This window comes from Suncus etruscus, chromosome 3 (assembly GCF_024139225.1).
Source record: "Suncus etruscus isolate mSunEtr1 chromosome 3, mSunEtr1.pri.cur, whole genome shotgun sequence".
Classification (NCBI taxonomy): domain Eukaryota; kingdom Metazoa; phylum Chordata; class Mammalia; order Eulipotyphla; family Soricidae; genus Suncus; species Suncus etruscus.
This window is the reverse complement of record NC_064850.1, coordinates 24,005,428-24,023,258: the sequence shown is the minus strand read 5'-3', so window position 1 is coordinate 24,023,258 and position 17,831 is coordinate 24,005,428. Positions and strand designations below refer to the sequence as shown.

The following is a 17,831-nucleotide window of genomic DNA, read 5'->3' as shown; positions in this document are numbered from 1 at the left end:
GACATCAACCGTAATCTCCACACCAAAATAAAGACGTCAAAAAAAATAGATCATTTATTCTCCTCTTGCTGCTTTCGTGTTATGTGGAAGACTTCTACTTTATCTTGGATGGTAAAATCAGACCTGTTTCTAGAGATCTTGGTGGCTGTGCAGATCAGGGAATGGAGTTTATGAAGTCTTTCTTTGTGGTTCTAGCAGTTATGCTTCTTCAATGTCCTTTTTTTGTTTTTTATGTATTCTAGGTGTTTCAGAATAGTGCTACCATTCTGTGTTTTTCTTTTGTCTTCTGACTTACTTCGTTTAACATAACATGATCTAGGTCCATCCACGTTGCTGCAAAGTCTGTGATTGTATCATTTCTAACTGCCATGTAATATTCCATTGTATATATGTACCACATCTTAATGATCCATTCATCTGTTGTTGGACATCGAGGTTGGTTCCAAGATTTGGCTATTATACTGAGTGCTGCAATAAATAGTGGGGTGCATACGTATTTTGGAATGAATGTCTTTCCATCTAGGGGATATATGCCTAGGAGAGCAATTGCTGGGTCAAATGGCAGCTCAATTCTGAGTTCTTTGAGCACTCTCCAGACTTTTCTCCATAGATGTTGGACCAAGGGGCATTCCCACCAGCAATGAATGAGAGTTCCTTTCATACCACATCCTCTCCAACAAAGGTTGTTCCCATTATTTTTGATGTGAGCCAACCTCACTGGTGTGAGGTGGTATCTCATTGTTGTCTTGATTTGGATCTCCCTGATGATGAGTGAAGGTGAGCATGTTTTCATGTGTTTGTTGGCCATCCTTCTCTCTTCCTCAGAGAAATGTCTATTCATTTCGTCTCCCCATTTTTTTATGGCTTCGTTTGGTTTTGAAGGACTCAGGTTTCTGAGCGCTTTGTATGTTCTAGATATCAGCCCTTTATCTGATATATCAAGTGAAAAGATTTTTTCCCATTCTGTTAGCTGTCTTCTTGCATTAAGTAGGGTTTCTTTTGCCATGCAGAAACTAAACTAAAAAGCTTCTGCATGGCAAAATGTTGTTATTATTAGGCAACTCTTTCTTACTAAGGAAGCCATTAGAAAGTTAACATTTCTTTTCTTTTCTTTTTTTTTTTTTTTTTTGTGGTTTTTGGGTCACACCCGGCAGTGCTCAGGGGTTATTCCTGGCTCCAGGCTCAGAAATTGCTCCTGGCAGGCACGGGGGACCATATGGGCGCCGGGATTCGAACCGATGACCTCCTGCATGAAAGGCAAACGCCTTACCTCCATGCTATCTCTCCGGCCCAGGAAGTTAACATTTCTTAACACTCCAATGATACGGCAGAGAATTTTCTTTTGCCAAAATTTCAGCTCACTATAAATCTGAAATGAAATTACTACACTTTTAATGAATGGGTTGAAAAGTGCAGTTCGACTTCTGTCCCTGTCTTTGAGTAAAGTAGTAATATATGCAAAAGTGCAAATCTTCTACATTAAAAAAACAATAATTGGGCCCGGAGAGATAGCACAGCGGCGTTTGCCTTGCAAGCAGCCGATCCAGGACCAAAGGTGGTTGGTTCGAATCCCGGTGTCCCATATGGTCCCCCGTGCCTGCCAGGAGCTATTTCTGAGCAGATAGCCAGGAGTAACCCCTGAGCACCGACGGGTGTGGCCCAAAAACAAAAAAAAAAACAAAAAACAAAAAAAAAAAAAAACAATAATTGCAACTGGGATGTTTTGAACATCTGGAAACTTGATGTAGGTACTATCGGAAACTGTAACTTCTAGGTGCTGAGTCTTGTGGATAAACTAATGATTTATCTCAGAGTTACAATTTAGTAATCTAAAGTTTATTTTAAAAAATGCATCTGTCCTACCACCTATAGAATTGTGCCCTTTTAATATAAGCTTATTAAAAATTTATCTAGGGCTGCAGTGATAGCACAGTGTGTGGGGCACTTGCCTAGCATGCAGCCAACCTGGGTTTGATCCTTGGCAACCCATATGGTCCCCGACCCTGCAGAGCCAGGAGTGCAGAGCCAGGAGTAACCAAACACCTGAGTGCCTCTGGGTGTGGCCCTCCAAAAATGTATCTATATCTATCGCTCCATGGACATCCTTGATAGCACCATCATTTTAGCAGAGGGAAATTTATAAGGCAAATGTGGGGTTCAATCTCCTATTCAGAAATATCAAACCCTCTAAAAATAATTAAGTTCTACAAAGGTAAAAATTTGAACAAAACATCTGAAAGGAAAACAGTGATATCTTGATTAGGCTTCACTTTGAACACCCAAGCAGGTTATATAAAAGAATAAAACTTGAAGTAGTTCTTCTGGATTTTCATGTGAGAACTGTTCAGAAACATTTTTATATATATTTGGGTTTTGGGCCACCCCCAGTGATGCTCAGGGGTTACTCCTGGCTATGAGCTCAGAAATCGCTCCTGGATTGAGGGACAATATAGGACTCAGGGCAAACAAACCAGGGTCCATCCTAGGTCAGCGTGAGCAAAGCAAGCGCCCTACCGCTTGTGCCAACTGCTCCGGCCCCACATTTTATAATTTTGCTCAAACTTATACCCAACTATTCTTCAAAGGGGCTGAAGTGATAGCACAGCGAATAGGGCATTTGCCCAGCACGCTACTGACCCTGGTTTCATCTCTGGTGCCCAGAGCCTGCCAAGAGTAATTATTGATTGCAGAATCAATAGTAACACCTGAGTGTTGCCAGGTGTGGCTTCAAAACAAAAACAAAAACCAACTATTCTTCAGAGAAAACAGTCATGTGAAAGGTTTGAAGTTTGAAACTTTATTTGCTTATGAGTTGTGTGTTCACACACACACACTCACAAACATTCTAGGCAATAGAGAAAATTAATCCCTACCCACTCTCAGCTTCATAATTCACAAAACAACTGAACATATTATTCTATCATTTTTCTTCTTCCAACAATAGCTTTAATTCTGTATAAAGCCCACAAATTATGAAGCCCTAATGTCTGAGTTTTCAAAGTTCGCTTCTCTTTAACTGGGACTTCCAAGACGTTTTAAAAATAGATTAGTGTTTACTGTTGATATGGTAAATATTATTTTGTAATAAAATATAACTGATAGTCACATGTACATTAAGGTACTAAATGAACTTTACTTATTTTTCTATATTTATGTACAAAACATTGAAAGTGAAAATAGATTTGACTTTCAGCTTTAATCACAAAATTTTGAACCAGGGGCCAGAGAGATAGCATGGAGGCAAGGCATTTGCCTTACATGCAGGAGGACAGTGGTTTGAATCCTGGCATCCCATGTGGTCCCCCGAGCATGCCAGGAGCGATTTCTGAGCATAGAGCCAGGAGTAACTCCTGAGTGCTGCCGGGTGTGACCCAAAAACTGAAAACAAACAAACAAACAAACAAACAAAAAAGTCTGAACTGGAAGCATTAATGACAGATTATTCTAGATAAGCACTAAAGACTTCTAGAAAGTTATATATATTCTATATAATATAAAATGACAAATAAACTTTCAGTTATAAGATGAAAAAGTTCTAGGAATATAATTTATAATGATTATAGAAAGAGCTGCTATACTATAAACTTGAAAGCTTCTGAAAGAAAATCTTAAAGGTTCTCATCACAACAGAAATGATACGTATGTAACATAATGAATCATCTTGCAATAAAAAGTATATCAAGTGTATATACTATAAACCCTAAACATACATAGTGATATAGTCAATTATATTTCAGTACTGCAATAAAAAACATTTTTAATAAGAATATGGCATTTGATTATAAAAAAGTCGAGCACTAGAGGCTTATGGGATTCTAATCTTTTTTTTTTTGCTGCTAATTAGCTAAGTTCTCTTAGAAATTATTTGATTTGACTGGATTTCAGACCCACCTTTCATAAAAATCAAGAGATTGGGAGTGGGGTTGGGCCACACCCGATGATGCTCCGGAGTTACTCCTGGCTATAAATTCAGAAAACGCTCCTAGCTTGGGGGAACCTATAGGATGCCCGGGGATCAAACATAGGACAACAGCGTTCAAAGCAAATAAATGCCCTACTGCTGCACTACTTCTCCAGCCCCAAAAGCAAGAGTTTAAAGGAAGTAGGGCTAGAAAGATAGAATGGGTGGAATGAGTGGGGACACAGCACTTGCCTTGTCTTGTACTTTGCTGTTTCCCCAGTATGGCATTTGGTCCCCTAACACCACCAGGAATGATTCCTGATCATAGAACCTGGAGTAATGCCTAAGAACTATTGGGTATGGGGCCGGAGAGATAGCATGAAGGTAAGGCATTTGCCTTTCATGCAGAAGGACGGTGGTTCAAATCCCGGCATTCCATATGGTCCCCTGTGCCTGCCAAGGGTGATTTTCTGAGCATGGAGCCAGGAGTAAACCCTGAGCACTGCCGGGTGTGACCCAAAAACAAAAAAACAAACAAACAAACAAAAAAAGGAACCATTGGATGTGTCCATCATAAACTGAAATAATTTAATAATTTGAAAGGCAAAATATATGAAGAAAAAAAGAAAAGTCTCCTCAGAAAGTTTCTCCAGAAATACATAGGATTTAAAAAAGTTACATATCATGAAATATTAAAAATACATTTTTATCATCACTAATGAAAGATAATTGAGAAAAAAGTGTTGATATCTTCAGTGACTGCCATTAATTAACATCAAATAACTGACTAAGAAACTTGTGGTTATAAAACTATATATTGAAGCTAGGTAAAATAATTTCCATGGTTTTAATTATATCAACATTAGAACAGATTCTCGCATATTCTGTGAGCAAGTACAGTAATGGAATGTCCTTAGTGTCTTTAATATTGAAAAATCATACAGAGAAATATGATCAATATAAGTTAAAAATGAACAGATTGGGGCTGGAATGATTGCACAGATGTAAGGCATTTGCCTTGCACGCAACCAACACAGGACAGAAGGCGGTTCGAATTCTGGCATCCCATATGGTCCCCCCAGAGCCTGCCAGGGGTGATTTCTGAGCACAGAGCCAGGAGTAACCCCTGAGCTGAGCACTACTGGGTGTGAACCCAAAAACCAAAACCAAAACAAAACCAGAAACTAAAAAAAACCCAAAATGAACAGATGATTTTCTCCTTTTATTATGCTTTATAACAAATAAATAAACCCATAAAATTATTTTCCCTGATACAAATGTTTCCTCTGTTATTACTACTTTTTTTAAGGTTAGAGTTACTTTTAGGGTTAGGGGTTAGGGTAAGGGTTAGGTTTAGGTTTAGTGTTAGAGTTCGGATAGAGTTATAGTTTGGTTTAGTATTAGGGTTAGGTTTATATGTAGGGTTATAGTTATGGTTAGGGATAGAGACAGGGTTTTTCTGAGGATTAGGATTAAGGGTATTTTTAGGGTTAAGGTTAGAACTAGGTTTATATTTTAAGGTTAGGTTTAGGGATAGATTTAGGATTAGTTTTTATTTAGGGTTTTAATTAGGGTTATATCCTCAATTATTTTGATATTAACACATCATGGCCTATTCACCTGCATCCCATCTTGAAATGTGTATTTCCTAATTTTAGGGTATATTTCTATATTTCACCACCATTTGTATGCATATTTGACTTTTTCCATTCTGGAAAAGCCCCTCTTCATTCATGATCGGGTATCTCTTTCCCTACATTCATTTTCCAAATGGACTCCTTTTATTTTTAAAAAACAAAAACAATGCATTTTTTAAAAAAATAACCAATGAACTAAATGTTTACTTCATATAAAACATAGCCAGTTCATCATGCTAAGATGGAAATATGTGAACTCAGCATTTCCTCTGGTGGGAGAAACTGCCTGATTTCACACCTTAGCTCATGTTGAGTGATAAAGAATTGTTGCAATTCTGCACAGAAAAAGGACCAACTTCATTATCACATAGAGTAAAGGTTTCAGCTGCACATTTTCTCTTCCTTGCCTGAAGGAAAAATGATACCCCTGATAACTGAAGAACATTATTAAAACCAGTTTCTGAAAGAGCTTAATGATAACGAAATTATTTTTCCTTAAGAAAACCAAATTGTGAATCTAGTTATGCATATTACATTTGACACAATATGGATTTTGTCTTGCTGGCTGTTAAGTGGGAGGCAGATTTTATTTTATTTCATTTCATTGGAGTACATTCTTAGTTTTTGTGGAAGACTGGCATTTAAAACTCATTTTTATTTTAAAATGAATTAGAATTATTTTTATGTATAGGATTCTATCACTTCTATTTGCCTTTCACCTATAGTTTTTGTTGCTGCTGTTTCAAGGAAACATCTGGATTTACTTATTCATCAATTACAAATTTTGCAATGGTCTCAATAGTAGATTTAAAATTTGTAAGTTGACCCAAAAGCAGGGCCTAGATATGTACATATATTTATACATATATGTATGTGTATGTATATAAATCTACATTTTATACATGCACACATAATTGTTTATCAACTAAAACTGTTTATATAAACAATATATTCATATGTTTTCCAACAGATTCTTTTCAGTCCTAAAGAGTCTTTTTTTTTTCATCAAAACATACTAATATATATAGTGGGACTGGAGCAATAGTATAGTGGGTAGGGTGATTGTCTTGCATGTGACTGACCTGGGTTTGATTCCCAATATTTTATATAATCCCCCAAGACTGTCTAAGCACTGAGCCTTGAGCAGCACCACAGGTGTGTCCCCAAAACCAAAAGAATAAAAAACGAATATGCTATAAGTAGGGATTAAAAGTACAAGTGTTCACAGCTCAAGGAACTAGCATAGAGGTAAAGGTATATGCTTTGTTTTCATGCCTAAAACCTTAACTTTATCCCTAGCACCACCTAGAAACCTGAGCACTGCCTGGTATGGTCCTAATAATTTCCAGCATAAAAATAGTCATGCTTTTGAACCACTCATTCCCCAAATCCTCATTGGCTATGAATCATTAGCTGTAATCCTAGTATCCCTGAGCTGTTTGTGAGCCACCCTTTACAAAAGAAAATAAAAGAAGTACATGAGTTTAAATGCCCTCTCCATTGTGTGTAAGCCAACTGCACTAGAAAAGTTTTGAACATACCTACAAATTAGAAGATAAATAGCTTACTATTAGTTCTGATTTCTCAGTTTTCTCATACATGAAATGGATATGAAGACAATCTTATTCAGACGGGTATTGGGGAATTAAGTGAATTAATAAATGTAAAATTGTATCAAAGAGTCCCTGGTTCATAAATGCTTAACACATGTAGCTATTATTATGGTGTCATTATGAATGAAACTCACAAAAGACCTAGTTTTACATCTAGGCAAGTTCCCTGTTCTCTTACCTAGATGATCACAATTCCCACCTGGTAGCTTAATTTATCCTTTATAAAATAGGTTGCAAATTAAATTTCCTCTTGCCTCACAGAAAAGATTTGCCTTATAGATAAGCAGCTGAAATACAAATATGAGTGGCACAATTCTAGCCCACCACATAGAATGTCTTAGAATAGACAGAATAGATAGAATGTGAATTTTTCTTAAGACCACTTTCCTCACTTCCACACCCCTCCTCATTCTCATATACATTTACAATTAAATAAATTAAAATAGCCAGGCCATCAAATTTAATTCTAGGAGATCATGTTAATTATAATGTACTTAGTTTGAGCTAATATAAGTGAAATGCTGATGTTATATAGCATAGGCTCAGGATAAAAAATAGGAGTTGTTTACTATATAAAGCATCTCATGGTTTAATAATGTATTGTACTAGGAGATGGCTCTGTACTATAGGCAATAACATAGGCAAAAGGGATAGGAGCAGTGACAAAAAAGTGACCTATTTATCTTCTAATTTATACCTATAAATTAGGAGATGTAAAGGGGAAATAAAGAAAATGTAACTAGTTTGGTTACTATAGAAAAGTGACAAAAGCAAATACATTAGAATTTTGATTACTATAAATTAAACAATAGGCGAATATAGGCATTTGTGATGTCTTTTTTTTTTTTTTTTTACAAAATATAAACCAGAAGCAACAGAAAAAATTCTAATTTAAAGAAAAAGGCTATTAAACTGGGTCATTTGTAGAGCCAAGCTCACAGGGAAAAATTTTTAATGAGCTCAGGTACATTTTCTGAGTGAAGAAGGCTTCTGTATTTAAATGGTAGATTTTGATTCATAATATTTTAAAAGCAGGTGGTAAGAGTATGGATGTTAAGTTGGAAAAATTACTTAGCAGGTCTAGATTGAATGTATGAATTAAAGAATGTTTAATTATTTCATGATGCTTCTTTTGTTTTAATCAAAATAGAAATATAGGACTTTATAAATTGTGTAAAATCATGGCTTAAAATAACTAATAAGTCACACTTTAAATTTGATCTGTATATTTAGCAATTTATGTCAGCTTATAATTGTCAGCTCTTTGGCATTGTCATTTGGAACTTTTCTGGAGAAGCAAAGCAGATGGAGGCAGAAAAGTGGTTATGTTGTGGCTTTCTTTGTCCATTTGATCTACTTGCACAGTTGAATCATGAGCTCAGATAACTCTAGTTTTTTTTTTTTTCCTAATTCAACCACAGAAGCCACATTGTGAAACAACCCCCACACTATTTTCCTATAGTGGGATATTTTCAGTTAGTGTATTTCTGAGCTGTTGACTTTTTTTCCAAAGAGAATCTTGAAATAAGAGTGATAGAGTGGTTCTCGTATCATGTTGAAAATGCTTCTCAGAATCATTTCAGAATGGAGGGTGTTGTTTTCTATTCACAAAAGGTGAGATGGCTCCTGAGACCAAAGAGTTAAATGACTCACTGAAATCTACCCAAAATCTACAGTAAATTTCCTTGGAGTATTTCTCCAATCTATTGTGTTCAACAATATTTGATTTATTAAATTCTAACTAACAGTATATTCAGAAGCACAGTACTTGGAATTAAATAGTTAATATTCAGAACTTACTTTTTTGGGTCATAAAATACCAGCAGTATGACAGGATAGAGGAGAAATATTCTTACTGCATAAATCTTCCTTAATTATTATAATGAACCTCTTTCTACAATTCACCTTATAGAGAAAATAGAAATGCCAGATCTGATTCACCAATATGTCTCAATAAAACAATTTAGTTAAATCACCATAGTGACCAGCAGAGCTAGTTCCCAAGACTCAAGAGTGAATTGTTCTAATTGGCAGCTTATTTAATGCTTTTCAAGCCTTTCAAAAATCATAGCCTTCACAGACAGAATATAGTGAGAATATAATAGAATTATATATATGTTAGAGGGAACTTGTTAGACCAATGGTCATTTCGTTCTTAAGGCTTTTTTTCTTTAATAATTTTAAGCACCGTGATTACAGAAATGTTTGTAGTTGGGTTTTAATCATCAAATAAGCACCACTCTTCACCAATGAAACTTTCCCACCATCATTGGTCCATATTTTCCTTCATCCTTACCCTCTGCTGGTTTTTGGACAGTCATTTTATTTCTTTCTCTTACTATCATTGTTATGGTAATTTTCAGTACAAATAGTGTTGTAACTGCACTCACCACTCCTTATTATAAGCTTCAGATCATGGGCTGGACCTTTTGGTTTTCATTTATAATGTCTCTGGATATTATTGCAATACTGTATTTATTTTTCTTATATCTCACAGGTGAGGGAGACTAATATATGTCTATCTCTCTTCCTCTGACTCACTCAGCATAATAGTCTCCACGGCCATGTAGATGTAGTCAAATTTCATTACTTCATTTTTCCCACTAGCTGCATAGTATTCCATTGTGTAGATATATGGCTGTTTCACTCAACTTTTGAGAACAAAATCAAGACCAATTCTAAAAGCTATTGTCTTGATCTTTTTAGCCTTACCAAAAAATACTACTCCTCTATAAATAAATTAAAGATGACAAATGAGACTTTAAAAGATGTGAAATTACAAAAATGTAATTTGGACATGTGCTGAAATTTAATTTATTATCTATCTCAAACTAAAAGTCTCATATATAAAGAGCTATAACAGAACACCAGAGTGTAAACACAAAACAAAGGAAACATAAAGAAACACAAGCAAACAAAACAGCAAATTTTCTTAGATTCTTACAATAGAATGGTAGTTACAAGAGCGTAAGGATCAAGGAGCTGTTTAAACAGGCAAAGGGGTGAAGTTTATGGTAATGCATGGAAACTATATTTTTTTTGGTTTGAATTGGAATTTTCTTTTAGTGCTGTATACTGAACCTAAGACTTCATGGATGCAAAGTATGTGGTCTAATGCTAATTCATATTCTTTGCTGTAGCAATTGAACTTTTGATAGAGATCCTAATATATATTATCCAGGTATCAAATGATAGCATGTAGCTGAAATCTGTATCATGTTACAAATCAAAGTTTCTTTGATTAAAATTAAATAGAAATAAACTAGAAATACTGACATTAATCCAGTAATAGCAAAAGCAGGAGAAATTATTCACAGTCAGACTTCATGGTAATCAAACATGGTTGTTTGCCTTGATCCACTAAAGACATGTGTAGGCCTCTGTTGTTCCTGTGCTTTTCTCCATAGACCAGAATCTTTTTTTTTGGAAGGAACAAAGCTTTGTTGATCTAGACCAATAGATGGCTTTCCTGGCTCCTCATCAAAATCAAAGTCTTGCTGCTGGCTCACACAGATCACTCTATTGTTTTGCTTGGCTCAGTCAGGCCATTTACAAGGAATTAAATAACAGATTTGACTCTTTGCACGATGCTCTCATAGGAATTTGTTTTGGGGTTTTGCACCTGATGTATCCGAATAAAAGAGAAGGCTCAAAACCAAATTTTTAGCATAAAGCCCATCATCTATTAAGGCTGCGCCTAGGAAAGAAGGAGGAGCCTAAAGATGTTATTTTGACTCTGGAACAAAACCAAACTGTAGACTCAGTTTCTACGGCTTTTTTAAGTTTCTAGAAATTTAGAAAATTTGAAAGGAAGTATTCCCAATATTTCTCTGTGGTAGAGAGTGTATTTTCCTCAATTAGATAACCTTTTTTTGTTTAGTTTTGTTTCTGTATTTTGGACCACACTCAGTGGTGTCTCTGTACTTAACATTTCTCCTGGCAGGCTCAGGAGATTATAAGGGATGCTGGGGATCACACCCAGATTTGACACCCTCAAGGCAAACTGTCCTATATCTATTGTCCTCTCATTCCAGTCCCATCTATCTAGAACAAAGCAAACTATTTTAAGACAATCATAAGAGGGGCCCGGGCGGTGGCGCTAAAGGTAAGGTGCCTGCCTTGCCTGCGCTAGCCTTGGACGGACCGCGGTTCGATCCCCCGGTGTCCCATATGGTCCCCCAAGCCAGGAGCAACTTCTGAGCACATAGCCAGGAGTAACCCCTGAGCGTTACCGGGTGTGGCCCAAAAACCAAAAAAAAAAAAAAAAAAAAAAAGACAATCATAAGAAAATATATTTATAACACTAATATATTAATAGGTATTGCAAATTTATATTCTGTTGATAAGAAAATACACATAATGGTATTATTGTCTAACTTAAACTCAGTAATGAACAACTTTGTAAAAGTGTATTTCAGAATAATTTAATTAAAATTATTAATAAAACATGGTACAGTAAACAAAAATAAAAGCCACATGTAAGTGAATCTCTATTTTTCCAGCTTTATAGTCAAGTGTGTCTTATAGGATATTTACAAAGTGATGAGCGCTATTCAGGACCTCACCTTTGTGAAAAAATAGTCATGTTTCTATTTCTCTTTCCTTTCCCTATTGTCTGGAAAAAAGAAATACTTGAATCCAGAGATAAGAGCCAGGTATTTGGGAAAGAAAAATGTAAACTATTTACATTTAAACTACTTATCTGAACTATTTGCAATTATATGCCAAGTCACTTTACATTGGTGAGAATTGGTATGGTAGACTTCATTCCCATTGACGTTGACCCTTTATAAAAACATATGCACTCAGTGAAATTCAGCTCTTAATGCTGATACAAACATGGCAGTATCAAGCATTTCACAAATAAAATATGCATACAGAAGTAATACTGGAGTGTCAAGAGACCAGGAGATACTGTAGTATAATAATAATCAATATTTTTAGAATTTTGCATATGATAGGTATTTAATAAAAACTCTTATCTGAATCCTTGCTCCTATTTGATGCCCGCACTTCAAAACTAACACAGCCCCTCTCCTTTCTCACTGGTTCAGCTACTTTTCCTGTCAATGCAGTGCTAATTTCTCAAGAGACAAATGTGGAAGTTATTTCCCTAGTGCGAGATTAATTATTCCATGCCACTGCTAACTCCAGACCATATCAGTCTTTGACAGTGTGCAAAGATAAATGGTGAAGCAGCCATTTGAAAGGAAATCATTATGCCACCTCTTTGCTCTATGTTATCACATTCATATCAGCATGGGAGATAACTTTGAAACTGCTTGTTCTGCACTGAGAACCAATGTTCTGGCCCTGGCCTGCTAAAGATGAAAAAAATCTCCTTTGGCTTTCAAAGTCTCCCCATAGCAGTCTGTCTTTCAAAGTCACCCACTGCCTGTATAAAGAGATGCACTGGAAGCAGTGGGCACCTCTGACCTTCAACTCATCACATCAAGCAATAGAGGAGGAAAAAGAACTGTTTCCTGGCAGGAGAGAGAGTTTGGCAGATGTGAGCAGAAACTGGCCCCATGGGCATCAGTCCCATCCTGGTCTCATGCTGGGAATAAGAGCTACCTACCCTTATGTTCACTGCAGTCATTCCCCAGGCTGAAATAAAGACTTAGAGAGTCTATAAACATCAACTCACTGGTCTCAATTTCAAAGGACTGAAAAACCTGCTATTACATGTAAATATATTTCCTTTCCTTTTCTTTTATTTTGAAACAACAACAACAATGGAAAATACCTATTCAGTTAAAGTAGTGTTCTAATTATTTTAGTTCTCTATTCTCCCTTTAAGCTGAATTTGAGTTTAAGCTTCAAAGAGAATACTTTTTGGGTTGGAGATACAATACAATTAATAGAGTGCTTTCCATGCATGTAGCCAACGTGAGTTTGATCATTAGCATCCTTGAGTACCACCAGGAATAATTCTTAAATTCAGACTCAGGACCCACCCCTGATCATTAGCAGATGTGGCCCTACAACTAAGAGCCAAAACCAAAACCAAAAACCAAATAAACCAAACCTTAAAGGGAATGGATCTCTCTCTTTTTTTTTTCCTTCTAAGATTAGGTATCTCTTAGAGAGGTTAACAATTTGAGGGGCAATTGTTCAGTTCTTCCCCAAAAGAAGAACTGTGCATTGATACTTTCGTGTCTGAGCACATGTGTGAAATATTTTGCTTCTCCCATGGAAGGACCATGGAATGTGACAAAGGATTCTAGTCTCTGGTTAGAGGCTGAACAATGTGAGGATGACTATAACCTGATATTTCCTTTCAGATCAAGAAGAAAAAATAGTTCCTTCACAGCAACTTCTTTCCAGTCCAAAAAGAAGAGTATAGTATTGGCACAGTAGGAGTTATTATTTTTTTAATGCTACCAAACAGCAATGAGAAAATAGGGGTCATTCACAGCAGCTCAGCAAAGTAACAGAAAAATAGAAGTAAAATGTTGGCCCATACAATGTCTAAGCATCAAAAGTTAGTTTGCCAATGTTTTCCTTACGTATAATCACCCAAGGGCAAACATAGTGTTGTGACTGGAAACAAGTAAGTCCTTGGGGCTGTGGTCTTCTACATTTATATCATTCTGGTCCTGACATGCAAGCTCTCCTTGCTTTACTATGGTTTCACTCATTGTCTCTTACTCTTCACTAAAAAATTAAAGAGATTCCAAATGACAACATACCCTTGGATAGGTCACTAGAGGAGTATGAACTTTATTTCAGAAAGTAACATCTGTAATTTTTGTTGTTGTTGCATACAGTTGGCTTGAAAAATTCTATAGGGCTGGAGCTTTAATATAGCAGGTTGGTCACTTGTTTTAAAAACAGACAACTGTAACATCTTTATGAGGATTTCTCAGAGAGCCAATGTTCAGAGTCTTAGTAAAATTAGATACCAATACACCATTGGTCCAAAGAAGCTACAGTTACCTAGAAGCTCATCAATCCAATATTTTAATCAGTAAACTGCTATTATTGTGTCTTAATCAACAAAATACCAGATCACCAAAAATAATACTGTTATTTTGGTTTCACTTTTAAAAAGTCTGGGGTATATTTCAACATAAACATTCAGCTCTCCAATATCTTTGATACAAACTAGGTATTCTACAAGAATTGTGATTCTAATTTATCACAGTTATAATGATAACAAAAGCATAAAGTATAACCCAAAAAAAAACTGGCCTACAATTGTGATGCTAGTCACAAATATCAAGTTCCCAGATTATGCACATTTCCTTTTATTTATTTATTGAATATTTCCTTTTAATTTAGTAAGAAAATCCCCATATACCTCTCACATGCTTATAATTTTACAGTGTGGCTCATAGAACAAAGAAAATTTAATTAGCATCAAACTATAAATCATAATAATGAGTCAGATAAAGATATCCTAAAGAAAGTTCAGAATTGTCTCAAAAAATGGTGCTGCAGTCCCTGTAAAAGTGGAGGTGCCTCTTCCCAGCATGGGGATATGGTCTCTGAATTAAAAACTTCCTTGATTTGATTGTTTAAGAACCTCCCAAAATGCAACCCCCCGCCTCACTCTTCTTCTTATACTTCAGGGTTGGCATCGAAAATTTTCCCTCAGTTGATGGTAAGATGGGTGGCAACCAATCCATTTGTTAACCTACCCTTTGACCCATTCTAAGTTATCTCATTACCATAAACTCAGGTGAAAAGGGAGCCATTGTGAATAACATAATAATCTAATTACTTAGGCAATCAATAAGGCTATAGGGCCTCTGAGCCTGGAAGTAAAGACAAAGATCAACCATCTATTCATAAGTACAATATAACACATGGTAAGGAAAATCAACCAAAACTACACATTAACCAGAAATATCTAAAAAGGCTACAATATAATTGAAAGTTTTGCTTATTTAATGTAAGTTCTATGTGTTTAGGTAATTAGACAATAACATTAGTAAAAAATTATTACTAAACATTTATAAAACACCTATTATTAGACCTTATGCTACTACTTTTTTGCATGTTCTTTTCATGTTCCTAATAATACTAGAAGCAAAATAATAGGATCTTGTTGGAAAGCCACATTTTCTTCTTAGTGGGAAGGGGATAGAGAAATTAAAAAGATGGACTTTTTGGGCCCGAATGGTGGCATGGAGTGGTAAGACGTCTGCCTTGCCAGCACTAGCATAGGGCAGAAAACAGTTTGATCCCTAGCGTCCCATATGGTCCCTAAATCCAGGAGTGATTTCTGAGCGCATAGCCAGGAGTAACCCCTTAGTGTCACCAGGGATGGCCCAAACCCCCCACAAAAAAGAGGGGCATTCTTCTTGTCTATCTTTATCACTTAGTTCATTCATAAATTGATAATTCTATATGATGAAGCTGTTATACTGCATGAATCTGATTCTTCTAAGGATCCCTGAAGGCTGTGTGGAAATGATATCTGAAGAGATATCTTCACCTAAACATTATCCTTCTAGCTTTTAGGGAAAATCTAACCACTCAAGAAACAAAAACAACTTGAGTGGTTTTTACTGTACCATTTTTGATAATCTTTCTTAGACTTGCCATTTCTTTTTTCCAAAGTACTCTGTTAGCTAAGCTGATGCTTAAAACAATTCAGTATTTGTTTCTAAAACTAAGTGGTGAATTTCTTTTCTGGTCCTCTCCCATGTGAATAAGACATATGAATAATATAAGAAATTTCTTTTTATATTTTCTCTTTTTGTTTGTTTCAATATTTTCATTGTTATTTGTCTAGTCTATAAATAATGCAGACTGATAGAGGATACTTTCTTTAAACAAATAACTTTCAGGAAAGTGACAGTTAAACAGAGTAGATTGTTTAGATTCAGTCATCACTAAGCTTTTTACTTTCTCTGAGAAACTAGTACAAATCAACTAAAAGACAAACTCTGTGCACTTTCAATTTAATGATTGGCTCCTTAGCTGAATGAATCTGTTGTTCTGAGTCTACAAACAGTTGCAAATGAAACATCAGGAGTTTTTCCCCTGCTGGTTAAATTATTGTAGGAGAAAGAAGTTACATGGAAGCAGTTCAATAATCAAACTTATTTATCCTGTAAAGATTATGATAGAGAAAACAACACTAAGATTTCTAAAGTAGCTTTTATTCCCAGGTGCAGAAACTAAGTCAGGGAGACACATCTCAAGGGAAATATTTACTAAACACCTACATCCAAGTCTCTAAGCTCCTTGATTAACTTTTCATTAAAATTGACTCTTTTAAATAAACAAATTAGAGAAGAAAAGAAACAAAAAATCTAGCCTTGATTTTTTTTTGTTTCTGTGTTGCAGACAGAATGGAAGAGATTAAAATATATATATATATATATATATATATATATATATATATATATATATTACTTTTGCAAGAGGCTTTCCCCTGAAAAGATAGTGGGAATTTTCTCCCCAAATGTGTCTGAACTCCACTTCAGTGATCTCCCTGCTACTCAAATTTGTCATTGTGGGAACCGTTTGACAGTTTCTTTAAGTGCCTCCAGGTAAAGATATGAATTAGTTTAGCTTCCTGCTTTAGAACAGTTCTCCTTGGGGCCATATCCATGTACAAAAAGATGTTAGGAAGAAAAAGTGGTACTGTCATTATTTTTCCTCCCAGAATCTTCGTCATATAGACTTATGACTATAAATATGCTGCCATATAATTCAGAGGCAGACAAAAGAGTGGTGCTGTTTATTCATAATGTATACCTGACTATTAAGGTGAATGTGAGGCAGATGACAAATTTTATTTCAACATTTCACAGAAAGATTACAAAACATGCCTATATATGCCGTTTCTCCAATACTTTGAATGAAAGTTTTTAAGTCAAAGGGGCCATTAGCACATGGTGTAAAGCTGAATATGATCTAGTCTAGACCTACTTCACAAGTTTTACACAATATCAATTGGTTATATAGTAAAAAGTAAGAACTGAAATCAGGATCTCCACTTCTAATCGTATAGCCTTTCTGTATAACCATTCTTAATTTTATTGCCAACAGAAATTAATAGAGATAAGCATCATATGATATAGGGATGTATTGAACCAAAAGAAACAAGCAAGTCACACTTAACACCGCATTAGTAAGGAAATCATCTAGTGGGACTAGGTACTTGAAATGTCATTGAAACAAAGGAAGCATCAAAAATTGATTTTGTTCCAGGCCCTCCTGTTACTGTTGCCTCTTCCTGTGTAAAACAGAAATGGACATAAATCAACCCAAAAGACCCTCCCTCATTTTTAATCTCTTGGCCCAAGTCTCAAGATTTTTTTCAAGGTCAAACATAATTATTCTTGGAAATCATCTTGGAAACTAGACCGAGATTAGCTCTTGCTATTTCATAATTGGTATTTTTCAGGCCATGCCTACAAATTTCAGGTTGGATACAAGTCAGTGTTCTTCACACATTCATCCCAGGCTCTACAACCACACAACATTTCCACATATTCATCAAATCAGTTGCACCAAATTGGTCTTCATTAAATGATCTAAAACTATGGGGCTGGAGTGGTGGCACAAGTGATAGGGCATTTGCCTTGCACACACTAACCTAGGATCCCCCAGCATCCCAGAAGGTGTCCCAAGCCAGGAACGATTACTGAGCACATAGCTAGGAGTTAAACCCTGAACTTCACTGGGTGTGGCCCCAAAACAAAACAAAACACACAACAA

The 17,831-nt window shown here is 35.7% G+C and overlaps 1 protein-coding gene across 11 annotated transcripts in view; it reads right to left on the bottom strand.

Moving 5' to 3' along the window:
• Positions 1–17,831, bottom strand: part of LOC126003964 (neurexin-3-beta) — a 1,607,127-nt gene that overhangs the window by 111,820 nt on the left and 1,477,476 nt on the right. The window lies entirely within an intron of this gene.